Here is a 13,156-nt window from a genome sequence, read left to right on the forward strand (position 1 = left end):
AGCCAGTTACATCCCACCCGGCAGCCTGTAGCCAGCCGTCCGCGCATGCGCGCTCCTGGAAGCCCAGCAGCTCCGCCGCGAGTTCCGATTGGCTCCGCGTGAGGGGGGCCCTCTGACGTCACAAGGGCGCGCCTTCGGCGACGTCGAGGGGAGCGCCTTCGGTGACGTCAGAGGGGTGGGCCTTCGGCGACGTCACCAGGGCAGTGCAGTGCCTGGAGCTGGCCCGACTTCTCCTCAGAGTGGACCCTGGTAACCGCGACCTCCCCGCCAGGTCTTGTGTGTTGCTGGCTGGAGAAGGGTAGTTGACGAACTCAGACCCAGCGCAGTGTTTATGTCGGTCAAAAATAGAAAAATATGTCCGGGCGCGACCGAGGTCCGGGAGGACCAAGAGCAGCCTAGCAACACGGCGTGACCCCATCTCTGTAGTCCTACCTCAGCCCCCCAGCTACTTGAACCCTAAGGTTCAAGGCTCCAATGAGCTATGATCCCACCACAGCATTCCAGCCTGCGAGACTGAGGTAAACCCTGTCTAAAAAAGTAAAAAAAACTATCCAAGTGTGCAACAGGGAGGGACTGCTAAATAAAACACGAGACTGGCTGGGCCCTGTAATCCCAGGACTTTGGGAGGCCGAGGCAGGAGGATGGATGGCTTGGGCTCAGGAGTTCTAGACCAGCCTGGGCAACATGACGAAACCCCGTCTCTACAAAAGATAGAAAAATTAGCTGGGCGCGGTGCTCACCTGGCCTAATTTTTATGATTTTTGTAGAGATGGGGGTCTCACTATGTTGCCCAGGCCGGTTTCGAACTCCTGGATTCAAGCGAGCTTCTCACCTTGGCCATCAGAGTTGTCAGGATTACAGGCGTGAGGGACCATGCCCCGCCTGGGTTAGGCTATTTAATAACATAAGAAAGTGCTCGGCCAGTCTTGGTAGCTCACGCCTGTAATCCCAGCACTTTGGGAGGCCGCGGTAGGTGGATCACCTGAGGTCAAGAGTTCAAGACCAGCCTGGCCATGGTGAAACCCAGTTTCCACAAAAAGTACAAAAATTAGCCGGGTGTGGTGGCGCATGCCCAGTTACTCCTTGAACCCAGGAGGCGGAGGTTACAGTGAGCCAAGATTGCACCACTGCACCCCAGCCTGGGCAACACAGCGAGACCCCAAAGTTTGACACCAGTCTGGGCAATGTAGTGAAACCCTGTCTCTACAAAACAAAAAACCCAGGTGTAACTCTGTCCACCTGTGGCCCTGGCTGCTTAGGAAGCTGAGGCAGGAGGATCACTTGAGGCCAGGAGCTCTGGTCATCCCACTGCTCTCCATCCTGAGCAATAGAATGAAAGCATGTCTCTAGATAGCTAGCTAGCTAGTTAGATAATTGATAGGTAGTTTTCTATCAATTTTTTTTCCTAGATTTGAACATGTTTTTCTAAAGTAGCATTCAACACATCAGCATTTTACAGTGTTATTAGTTGTTAATATGATTTTTTTTTTGAAATACAGTATCCTTTACAAAAGCAGTTTTGTCTTTCAAAGCACGTACATAGGTCCTCAAGTGAATTTGTCTGATGTTGGCGACCTTGATACCATTTCGTCCACTTGATTGGAAAAGTCAGTCAATAATTTCAGGTCACTGTTGGTCTTAGAGAGCCCAAAGGCAACAAGCAAATGTGCTGGTGTCCAGTCGCTTTCTAGTAGCATTTTCACTTTCCCTTAAGGTGTCCCTTGATGAACATAGAAGTACTGTATGTAGAATTGACCCAGTGCTGCCCTGGCAACTTTGTATATTAGGCCAAATTTACATTTCTTACCTTTATGAGAGGCACCCTGGTAGGCTAGTGGAATTACACACGAAGTCTGATCTCAGCTGCACTGTCCAGAGAGATGTAACACGGTCCAATCAAATAACATTCTCTGAGCCCGTTTCTTTAGCTGTAAAATAAGAATAACAATTATGCCCATCTAAAAAGACAGTTTATTGTATTTGAGTGGTCTTTTATTTTCTACGAAACTGTGTTTAACACAGTAATTATTTTCATTTCCATACCACATTTGTGTTTTGTTTTTGTTTTTTTAAATGGAGTCTGTTTTTGTTTTTGTTTTTTTTGAGATGGAGTCTTGCTGTTGTCACCCAGGCTGGAGCGCAGTGGCATGATCTCTCCTCACTGCAACCTCTGCCTCCCAGGTTCAAGCGATTCTCCTGCCTCACCCTCCTGAGAAGCTGGGATTACAGGTGCCCACCACCACACCAGGCTAATTTTTTTTTTTTTTATGTATATATTCTTAGTAGAGATGGTGTTACATCATGTTGCCCAGGCTTGTCTCAAACTACTGATGTCAAGTGATCCACCCGCCTCTGCTTCCCAAAGTGCTGGGATTACAGGCGTGAGCCACTGCACCTGGCCTGTTTTTAAATAAAGATTTCTTGTCCAGGCTCAGTGGCTCACGCCTGTAATCCCAGCACTTTGGGAGGCTGAGGTGGGTGGATCACCTGAGGTCGGGAGTTCAAGACCAGCCTGACCAACATGGAGAAACCCTGTCTCTACTAAAAATACAAAATTAGCCGGGCGTGGTGGTGCATGCCTGTTATCCCAGCTACTCGGGAGGTTGAGGCAGGAGAATTGCTTGAACCCAGGAAGCAGAGGTTGCGGTGAGCCGAGATCGCACCATTGCACTCCAGCCTGGGCAACAAGAGCAAAACTCCATTTCAAAATAAAAAAAAGATTTCTTAAAATGATATTTTCAGTATTTTATTGATGATATGTGAGCCGCAATCTTAATAGGATGTTACCTGACACTTTTCAGGACTAGAAGATGACAGTGGCAGCGGATTTGATCCAGATGTCTCTAATTCTTTTTTCTTTTTTTTGGTGGGGGGAGACAGAGTCTTGCTCTGTCACCCAGGCTGGAGTGCAGGTGGCATGATCTCAGCTCACTGCAACCTCCACCTCCCAGGTTCAAGCGATTCTTCTGCATCAGGCTTCCGAGTAGCTGGGATTATAGGCATGCGCCACCACGCCAGGCTAATTTTTGTATTTTCGATACAGACAGCGTTTCACCATGTTGTCCAGGCTGGTCTCGAACTCCTGACCTCAGGTGATCTACCTGCCTCGGCCTCCCAAAGTGTTGGGATTACAGGCGTGAGCCACTGTGCCTGGCCCAGATGTCTCTAATTTTAACATGAGATGTATTGCAGGATCATAGCAGAGTGAGTTGCTGGTGTATCCAGGAGGAAGTGAGCATAGAACTCTCACGACAGCTGTCCTGAGTAGTGTGTGTGTGCTGTGCTTGAGTATCTCACTGCTCATTTATACACAGGCTGTCTGGTGACTGAGTCAACAGTATCTGTTTCGTAAATAATGTAGCCCTCTTTGTTTGTTTGTTTCTTTCTTTCTTTGTTTTCTTCCTTTCTTCCTTTCATCTCTCTCTTTCTCTCTCTCTCTCTCGCTTTCTCTCTCTCTCTCTTTCTCCCTCTTTCTTTCTTTCTTACAGGGTTTTGCTCTGTTACCCAGGCTGAAGTGCAGTGGTACAATCTCGGCTCACCGCAACTTCAGCCTCGTGGGTTCAAGCGATTCTCCTGCCTCAGCCTCCCAAGTAGCTGGGATTACACGTTTCACCATGCCTGGCTAATTTTTGTTTTCTTTCTGTTTTTGAGATGGAGTTTCACTCTTGTTGCCCAGGCTGGAGTGCAATGGCACGATCTCAGCTCACCACAACCTTTGCCTTTCAGGTTCAAGTGATTCTTCTGCCTCTGCCTCAGCCTCCCAAGTAGCAGGGATTACAGGCATGTACCACCACACCCGGCTAATGTTGTATTTTTAGTAGAGACAAGATTTCTTTATGTTGGTCAGGCTGGTCTCAAACTCCTGACCTCGGGTGATCTACCTGCCTCGGCCTCTCAAAGTGCTGGGATTACAGGTGTGAGCCACGGCTCCTGGCCTAATTTTTGTATTTTTAGTAGAGATGGGGTTTCACCGTTTTGGCAAGGCTGGTCTCGAATTCCTAACCGTAAGTGATTGGCCTGCCTCGGCCTCCCAAAGTGTTGGAATTACAGGCATGAACCACCATGCCTGGCCAGCCCTATTTCTTTAAGCCTCCACATTTTGCACTTGTTAAAAGTATTTGAATATAGAATTACTCAGCTTCCCTTGTTGATGTGTGCTTGAATTTTGTATAATCTTAAATATTTTTTCCAATCTAAGCTTTATTTTATCCTGTTTCTTCTATATTTGTATAACTTTAGGTGGCTATCTTCATTGAAAGTTTTTTCTCAAAAGCCTTAAAATAGAACATAGTTCTTGGCAGCAATTTGAAAGTTATTTGAGGAGAAGGGGAGACTTATAATGATGATTCAAATGAAGCAAAGTAAAATGTAATAAAACAAGACAGAGGAAAAAGCAGTATTCACTTGAGCACATCCCAAAAGAATAAAATTTCAAATGTAACTAGAAAAAGTATGCTGAAGTTCACAATACAGAAAGAATTATTAATACTCAAAATAGCTTTACAGCCCTGCTCAGCTTTTGAATGTTGGGAATTGACCTGGAGGTGGCTGTAACTCTAAGATGGTTCCTTCAGTAATGACCATTTTTTTCTTTTTCAAGATGATGATGATTCTCCACCTTCTAAGAGACCAAAGACCAACGAGCCACCACAGCCACCGGTCCCGGAACCCGCCAATGCTGGGGAACAGAAAGTGAGGGAGTTCAACTCTGGTAAGTTCTCAGCGAAATCCACAACCTTTTTCTTCATCTTCTGAACTCTCAATGTGACTGATGAAAGTTACAACATGCTCTGCAGGGGGAGACGCTTTAGCGTGTATTACTACATTTTAATCACATCTTTGTAAAGCCAGGAGCATTTTGAAAGTCACATTACAGACAGTGTTTAAACATAGTTTGTATTTACCAAAGCATAGGATACTGTATCATCTCATATTAGTTAATTGGCTCAAAATTAGTGGTAATGACTTAGTAATTCAATAATTTCTCTTAGCTTTAAAATCTTCTTTCAGAACTATTTCACCTCTTGGTTTTCATTTTTGCTGTGTGTCACTGCCTGCCAGCTGCTAATTTATTAACTCCCAGTGGATCATGTGTCCTCTGAAGGGACTGCATGAGATATTAGTGGCAAATTATATTGATGATTTGTATTTTGAATAGTTTGAATAAATAAAACATTAAGCTTGCATACATTTTGAAAATAGTATTTTAATATTCTACTGGGTCATAGTCACAGTGATTGGATATCTATTGATTTATATGTACTTTAAGTTGTTATATGTTTATGTTCTTTAGCATTATAACTTGCAGCTGTATATCTGTTTTTTTTTTTTTTTTTTTCGCGAAAATTAGGCTGATTTATTGAGGCATCTGTTTGATGCCACATTAGGTGGCCCAGGCTCTGTGTAGGGGGTGAGGTGAAAGCAGGAAGAAGGGTAGTGAAAGGCAGGTGTGCCAGGATTAGGTTGGAATACCTGGGGTGCTCTGAGGCTCCCCAAGTTTCCTTGGTCCTGGCTGGCTGTGCTGCTGGCCTGGGCATCTGATGACCCTGCAAGGGTGGCTCCTGAGAGGTGAGTGATCCAGGGGATAGGGCAGGGACTTTGGAGTCACACTGTTGGCTTTGAATCCAGACTCCTACGCTTGGTAACTGTGACCTCTCCATGCCTCAGGGACTTGCAGAACTGAGCTCTGTCTGAGCAGGGTTCCATCCAGGTACTGCGGATCCATCCAGATGGAAACCGCCCCAGGTTGCTCACTATTCACTGCCTTCTCAGGCAGACCCTTGTCTCCTTCTAGGCCCTCACAACCCAGTGGAGGAGACGAAACTCATCTGCCTCTGTCCCTCTGGGCGCGTCTCATGCCAGGTGCATCTGTGGACAGGGGCCATGCTCCTGGGCTTCCAAAGTTGGAGAAAGCTGCCAGGCTCAAGTGGGTACATCACAGCAGCTGCTGCCCTCTGGACACAGTGATAAAAGAACACTCTGGGCCTGGAGCCCTGGTCTGGGGCATTGGGCAAGGCTGTTGCACTTCTCTGAGCCCATTTCCCCATCTGGAAAGTGCGCTGATTGTATCTCCCTGTGGGCACTAAGGGTTCAGTGTTAGTTTGAGAGCCAGTATCTGGGTTTTGGGCTGTAATTCCCCTTCAGCCCCATAGCTGGGGGGAACCAGGGACTTTGTCGGGATACCCTGGGCATCAGTCTAGCTTCCTGCCCCTGGCTTGGGCTCAGCATCTGAAGCAGTCTAGGGGGCAGGTGGTCCTGGTGGGGGTTGGGGCTTTTGCCCACACTGAGGTCCACACCCAGAGCCAGAAATCTTGGTGCCTGCTCTGGGCCAAGGTGCCAGCCTGTGCGACAAGAGCAAAGCTCCGTCTCCAAAAAAAAAAAAAAACCCTTCCATCACTTCAGGGGGCTCACACCTCCCTAAGGGCCCGGTAATTGGCCTGATCTGGTCTGCATCTGGCCCCCAGGGTGTAGGTAACACCCCACCTTACCTGGTTTCTTCCTGCCAGGGCCAATCTTCAGACCTCAGGACTTTCCAGCCTATCCCACCTCCCTCTCTAGCCAGCCTTGAGCCCTTGTGGGTCCAGCACATTTTCCAGGTTGTCTCCTGGTTGTCCTTCTGCCTTGAGGCCTGGCTCATGCTGCTTCCCCTCCCACTCACCAAGACCCACAAGGACCACTCCACACCCAGCTCAGCCCCATCCCCTCGGATAGTCCTTTCTCTTTCCTCAGGTGGCCAGGTGCATATCTTGGTGTGAGACCTTCACTGTACCTGGGAATGCCTACTGGTCACCTCGGTGACAGAGACCAAGGCATTTACTTGATAATGAGTACCGTGGTTCACTGTCTGTATGGCCAAGGAGGGAGCCAGTAATAGGCTTTTCACTTGCTACTAGGGCCAATTCTCTTGGCCCCATGGCTTTAGGGATGGAGGACGCTGCAGGAGATGCACCCCTCACTTCCCAGCTGAGGACTGTGGGTCATCTCAGGGCAATTTCACGGTTCCCACATGCCCCACCCCCTCAGCTCTGCAAATAACAAGCAGCGCAGCCTGCCTAGGGGACAGTGGGCTCAGGGGTGCCCAGGTAATCTCCGGAATGCCCTTGGCAGGCCCCTCACCTAGCCGCTCCCGCAGCTCTGTAGCAAGAATTCTAACCTTTTTTGACTGTGGAGCCTGCCGAGAATAAGAGCTGTGGACTATTTTCCCAGAAAGGCATGTACATGCTCTCCACGCAAAACCTTGCATCATGGCCAAGTGCAGTGGCTCAACACCTGTAATCCCAGAACTTTGGGAAGCCGAGCCGGTTGGATCACCTGAGGTCAGGAGTTCAAGACCAGCCTGCCCAACATGGAGAAACCCCATCTCTACTAAAAATACAAAAAGTCAGATGTGGTGGGGGCCACCTGTAATCCTGGCTACTCTGGAGGCTGAGGCAGGAGAATCACTTGAACCTGGGAGGTGGAGGTTGCAGTGAGGTGAGATCGCACCACTGTACTCCAGCCTAGGTGACAAGAGTGAAACTCCGTCTCCAAAAAACCAAAAACCAAAAAAAAAACCTTGCATCCTTTCAGGGAGCTCACAACTCGCTAAGGGCCGGGTAATTGAACTCCTCGGACCTGAGGGTGAGAAACCTTGCCTCAGTTCTTCTTCGGGTGATCAGCCCAGGGTAAGGAAGGAAAAACCAAAAAGGAGGACCCATGAGAAGGACCCCCTCCTGGAATTTGAGGCCCACTCCCTCCTGCCCCTGCCTCCTCTGTCCAGGACTCCTCCCTGCTCTGCCCCACTCCTGGGGCCATAACCATGGGGAGCTGTGGTTTTCTACAGGCCCCTAGGCACAAAGTAGACAGGCTCACCTGGAGGAGATCAGAGTAACATGGCAGGAAGTGAAGGGGAAAGCCGCCCTGGAACCGCGCCTCTCTGCCGCCTCAGGTCACTGAGTGCACTCCTCCCTCCCCTCACTCAGGCAGTGGCATGAGTTCCATGTGAGCGCTGTTCTGCTCCCTCTGCTGCCTCTTTTTTTTCTTAGGGCTGTCATAACACTTTCCCTTCCCCAGCCCTGCCAACCTGGTGGGACATTGGGTTACTCTCTCACAGGGTCCTGGGGACAGGCCCATCCTGTATCATACCCACAGAGGACCCTTTTTTTCTTCAGGGCCTGGTGAGCAGCCAGGTTCCATGAGTTAAATGCAGATCTGACCCATACCAAGCTGGGATTGGGGTACACACTCTCCTCTACTGAAAAGTAGCTAGGGATTCCAACTTGGTGAGAGGGAGAGTGGGGCAGAGCCAGACCAGACAAGGACTGATCACCTGGAAAAAGCCTGCCATCAAAGGTCTTGGCAAGTGCTGGGTGCGGTGGCTCAGTCCTGTAATCCCAGCAGTTTAGGAGGCTGAGACAGGTGAATCACTTGAGGCCAGGAGTTCGAGTCTAGCCTGGGCAACATGGCAAAACCCCATCTCTACTAAAAATACAAAAATTAGCTAGGCGTGCTACGCTCCTGTAATCCCAGCTACTCGGGAGGCTGAGGCAGGAGAATCGCTTGAACCCAGGAGGCAGGGGTCGAAGTGAGCCGAGATTGTGCCACTGCACTCCAGCCTGGGAGACAGAGTGAAACTGTGTCTGAAAAAAAAAAAAAAAAAAAAAAAAGAATATGGCCTTGGCAGAGGGGCCAGCCCGGCAGTGCCTTCTCTTGGGTTTCTCCTGGGTAGGCCTCTGCCATGAGGAGGCGCTTCCTTCTGCCTGTCCATGACCCACAGCAATGGAATGTCTGCTTCTGGTGGTTGGGTGGGAGACCGCTGGCAGAACGGGAAACCTTCTTCAGGTGGGATTTTTGGTTTGTTTCGTTTTTATTTTCGAGATGGAGCCTCACTCTGTCACCCAGGCTGGAGTGCAGTGGCACAATCTCAGCTCACTGCAACCTCCACCCCCACCCACGGGTTCAAACAGTTCTCACGTCTCAGCCTCCTGGGTTGCTGAGATTACAGGCATGTGCCACCATACCCGGCTAATTTTTGTATTTTTTGTAGAGACGGCGTTTCGCCATGTTGGACCAGGCTGGTCTCGAACTCTTGACCTGAAGTGATCCGCCCACCTCGGCCTCCCAAAGTGCTGGGATTACAGGCATGAGCCACCGAGCCCAGCCCCTTCAGGTGGGTTTTGAGGCTTCACTACAATACTAGTTTCCTGTGGCTGCTGCAACAAATTACCACACACTTAGTGACTTAAAACAACACAAATGTATTTATTCCTTTACGGTTCTGAAAGCCAGAATTCTAAAGTAACTCCCACTGAGGCAAGGTGGGAGCAGGGTCATTGCCTTCCGAGGCTCTGTGGGAGAATCCATTTCCTGGCCCTGGAGGCAGCCTGCACTTCTCAGCTTGTGCTGCCCGTCTCGAATGACTGGAGTTTCCTGCTTCCATCACTATACCTCCCACCCTCTCCATCACTTTCTCTGCTCTTATAAGGATCCGGGTGAGTACATCAGCCCCGCCAGTACAAGCCAAAGACCCTTAACTTCATTATATCTGCAAAGCCCCTTTTGCCATATAAGGTCATGTTCACTGGTTCCCGGGATTAGGATATGGGCATCTTGGGGGCATCAGCCTGCTACAGCTAGGCTGCAAAACTGTTACACCCTCCTGGTGTTTCAATGATTGGGAGAAAAAGGGTTGGCATTTTTTGCTTAGGGGTCCTTCTTAAACTTGTATCTTTAAGATCTGGGGACCCTCTTAATCTTGTGTTTTTGTTTTTGTTTTGTCTTTTTTGAGGTGGAGTCTTGCTCTGTCGTCCAGGCTGGCAGTGGTGCAGTCTCAGCTTACTGCAATGTCTGCATCCTGGGTTCAAGCGATTCTCCTGCCTCAGCCTCCTGAGTAGCTGGGACTACAGGCACCTGCCACCACGCCCTGCAGTTTTGTATTTTTGGTAGAGACGGGTGGGGGTGGGGAGGGAGGTTTTGGCTATGTTGCCATGAGCTCAAAGCAATCTTCCTGCCTCTGCTGCCAAAGTGCTAGGATTACAGGCCTGCACCACCACACTTTGCTGCTGTAAAGTCTTCTTTCCACACAGCTGAGGCATGTTTTAGGAAGTTTGCTAAAAGTCATCTGGAGACCTCCTCATTGTGGCCTCCCTGTTACTGTGTTTAATTTGATTGAACTTTTCTGCCCTCCTGTTTTTCAGCTTTCTGACAGTCTTCCATTGAACCAATTCTAAGAACCACCAAAAAAGGGAAAAATTTTTTTGAAAGTAGTAAAATGATATGGACTGTTATAATGTAAAATATATGAAATAAGTTCTTATATGTTAGTGCTGCTCTGACATAGGGAGGTATTATTGAGAATCAACTTTTGCTCAATTTTTAGAGAAGTGGAATAATCGTATCACTGATCTATGTAAACAAGTTGAAGAATTGTCTGAAAGAAAATATGATATGTCTAAACTGGAAAAGTCATGTAATCCTTTGTTCATGAGCATTTACACAATGAAGTTACTGTTCATCATGGGGGTACCGTGGACAAGCCCAGGGCTGCCGGTGAGTCATGCCATTCTTACACGTTTCTCCTTGTAAGGTGTAATATTAGAAACATTCTTTGTTTCTAGATTGCTGCAAAGCTAAGGAAAAGTTGTATTTCTTTAATTATTGGCATTTCTTTTAAACTTTCAGCATGGAGATTGGGAATTTATTTACATATTTATTGCAAAGCCCTGGATCTTAGGGATTTCATTGAATTATTATTTTTTTTTGAGACAGAGCCTCGCTCTATTGCCCAGGCTTGAGTGCAGTGGCACGATCTCGGCTCACTGCAACCTCAGCCTCCCGGGTCCTGAGCAGCTAGAATTACAGGCGCCAGCCACCATGCCTCGCTGATTTTTGTATTTTCAGTAGAGACAGGGTATCACGATCTTGGCCAGGCTGGTTTTGAACTCCTGACTTCCTGATCCACCCGCCTTGGCCTCCAAAAGTGCTGGCATTACAGGTGTGAGCCACTGTGCCTGGCCAAATATTATTTTTTTAAATGAATTGTTTCTCTTAGTCTGCTTTGTTAAATTTGGAATTCGTTGGACCCAGATAAATAAAAAGTGGAAGATAAAAATACTTAAAATACGCTGGGTGCAGTGGCTTACGCCTGTAATCCCAGCACTTTGGGAGGCTGAGGCAGGCAGATATCTAGGTCGGGAGTTCAAGACCAGCCTGACCAACATGGAGAAACCCCATCTCTACTAAAAATACAAAATTAGACGAGCGTGGTGGCGCATGTCTGTAATCCCAGCTACTCAGGAGGCTGAGGCAGGAGAATCGCTTGAACCTGGGAGGCAGAGGCTGCAGTGAGCCAAGATTGAGCCATTGCCCTTATACCATTCTATCCTGAAGCCACCTTTATATAATGATGAAAGAAATTAGCAATTTGTTATTATCCTCTCTCTGTTGGTATATATCAAATGCTCACCTAAGAAGAGCAACAACCAGTGGGAAACATCATGTGTTTTAACTGTTTTTATTTGGGTGACTATTTACTTGTAACCTACTAGCAGACTATAAAATTGTATGATATGCAGAATTTTAACTGAATTGCTTTAAGTGCACATTTAAACATGATAAACCATATTGATGGTATTTATGTTAATATACTTGAACATTTTTTCTTCATCATGAATAATATAACCTACTCCTCAGTGAAAATCTAGAATTAAATTTGCTAATGAATTCAATAACATTTCCATAATATTTTTAGTTATGTGCTTAAGGTTCTCTTAGTGTTTCTCCCACTTTTTAATAGCTTATGCCTTTTTCGCCTTTGGTTCTTTTTGGTTCATTTTAAAGCAAAAATCTCACAACATGTGATAACTGGAAACACTGTAACCTAGTGGTAAGACCGTAGGCCCTGGGGACACAGGCTGGCCATGTCTCTTCTCATGTCTGAGCTCTAGTGTCCTCTTTGGTGGTCATGAGAACTGAAGATCTATCCCGAAGATTTGATAAGATAGTAAAGTGCTTCACGTAATACTGGGCATATAAATACACAGTAAATGCTTCCTCCTTATATTTTTATTGATTGATTGATTGATTGCTTGATTGAGACAGAATCTGGCTCTTTTGTCCAGGCTGGAATGCAGTGGCGTGATTGTGCTTTCTGCAACCTCCACCTCCTGGATTCAGGCAATTCTCCTGCCTCAGCCTCCTGAGTAGCTGGGATTACAGGTGCCTGCCACCATGCCTGGCTAATTTTTGTATTTTTAGTAGAGGCAGGGTTTCACCATGTTGGCCAGGCTGGCCTCGAACTCCTGACCTCATGATCTGCCTGCTTCGGCCTTCCAAAGTGCTGGGATTAAAGGCGTCAGCCACTGTGCCCAGCCTGTCTTTTCTTAGCACAACCACCCTTGGTGATGAAATGTTAAATATGTACTAGTGGATATCATTTGGTGAATATTGCCTAGTGAATATTAAGTATTCTCACCTTTCAGACATGAACTTGTGAATTCAACCGGTGAAGATTTACAACTTGATTAAACAGCTTCACGAGATAGGTCTTCAGTCTTAAGTCAGATTAGAAGATTATGTGAAATGATTATTTAAGACTTAACATTGAATTCTTTTAATGGTACCCTCCACGTGAAATAATATACCTCTAAGTGTTAATTATGTGCCAGGGCAGGAGAATTCATGTTGTCAAAATTCTCATACTCTCTAGAACAATAAACTCATTTTCTTTTTATTAACCCATTACAAATACATGTAAATATTGCATTTATGGGTAGACAAAACTGGAAGAGCAATATTTGTCCTGCTTTTGACGTACAAGATTTATCTGGCATAATGCATCGAACAGGTTATTATTGAAGTCTACACCAGTCAACTGAACAAGCATTCATCAAATGTCCATGATACGTAGGACATAAGAAGTTTTCTTTTAGAGTGTGGAGCCATGCATATTGTCTTTTAATTAGATGATTTAGTTAGATATGTTTCTAAAGAAATGGAAATATAATTGATTTTCTTGTTTTGGCTCTGGAGTGGAGTGGGGACGAAACAGAATGGAATCACACTGTTTAGATTTACTAAAATGGAAGGATAGCCAGTGAGATCATATCCTGTCTCCCCGGACCTTTGGCTTTTACAGGTTGAGCTATAAGAACAATTAGAAAAAGGGATATTATTTAAA

The 13,156-nt window shown here is 46.7% G+C and overlaps 1 long non-coding RNA gene across 1 annotated transcript in view; it reads left to right on the top strand.

Annotated features, from left to right (window-relative positions):
* The first annotated feature begins 202 nt into the window (after positions 1-202).
* The window catches only part of LOC129489911 (uncharacterized), a 52,826-nt gene continuing 39,872 nt past the window's right edge, over positions 203-13,156 (top strand). Inside the window, exons 1-4 of the long non-coding RNA XR_008660122.2 lie at positions 203-518; positions 4,601-4,711; positions 9,026-9,470; positions 10,358-10,527. This is a non-coding gene — a long non-coding RNA (uncharacterized lncRNA). The remainder of the gene's footprint in view (positions 519-4,600; positions 4,712-9,025; positions 9,471-10,357; positions 10,528-13,156) is intronic.

The sequence above is a fragment of the Symphalangus syndactylus genome, chromosome 9 (genome assembly GCF_028878055.3).
Source record: "Symphalangus syndactylus isolate Jambi chromosome 9, NHGRI_mSymSyn1-v2.1_pri, whole genome shotgun sequence".
Lineage (NCBI taxonomy): Eukaryota > Metazoa > Chordata > Mammalia > Primates > Hylobatidae > Symphalangus > Symphalangus syndactylus.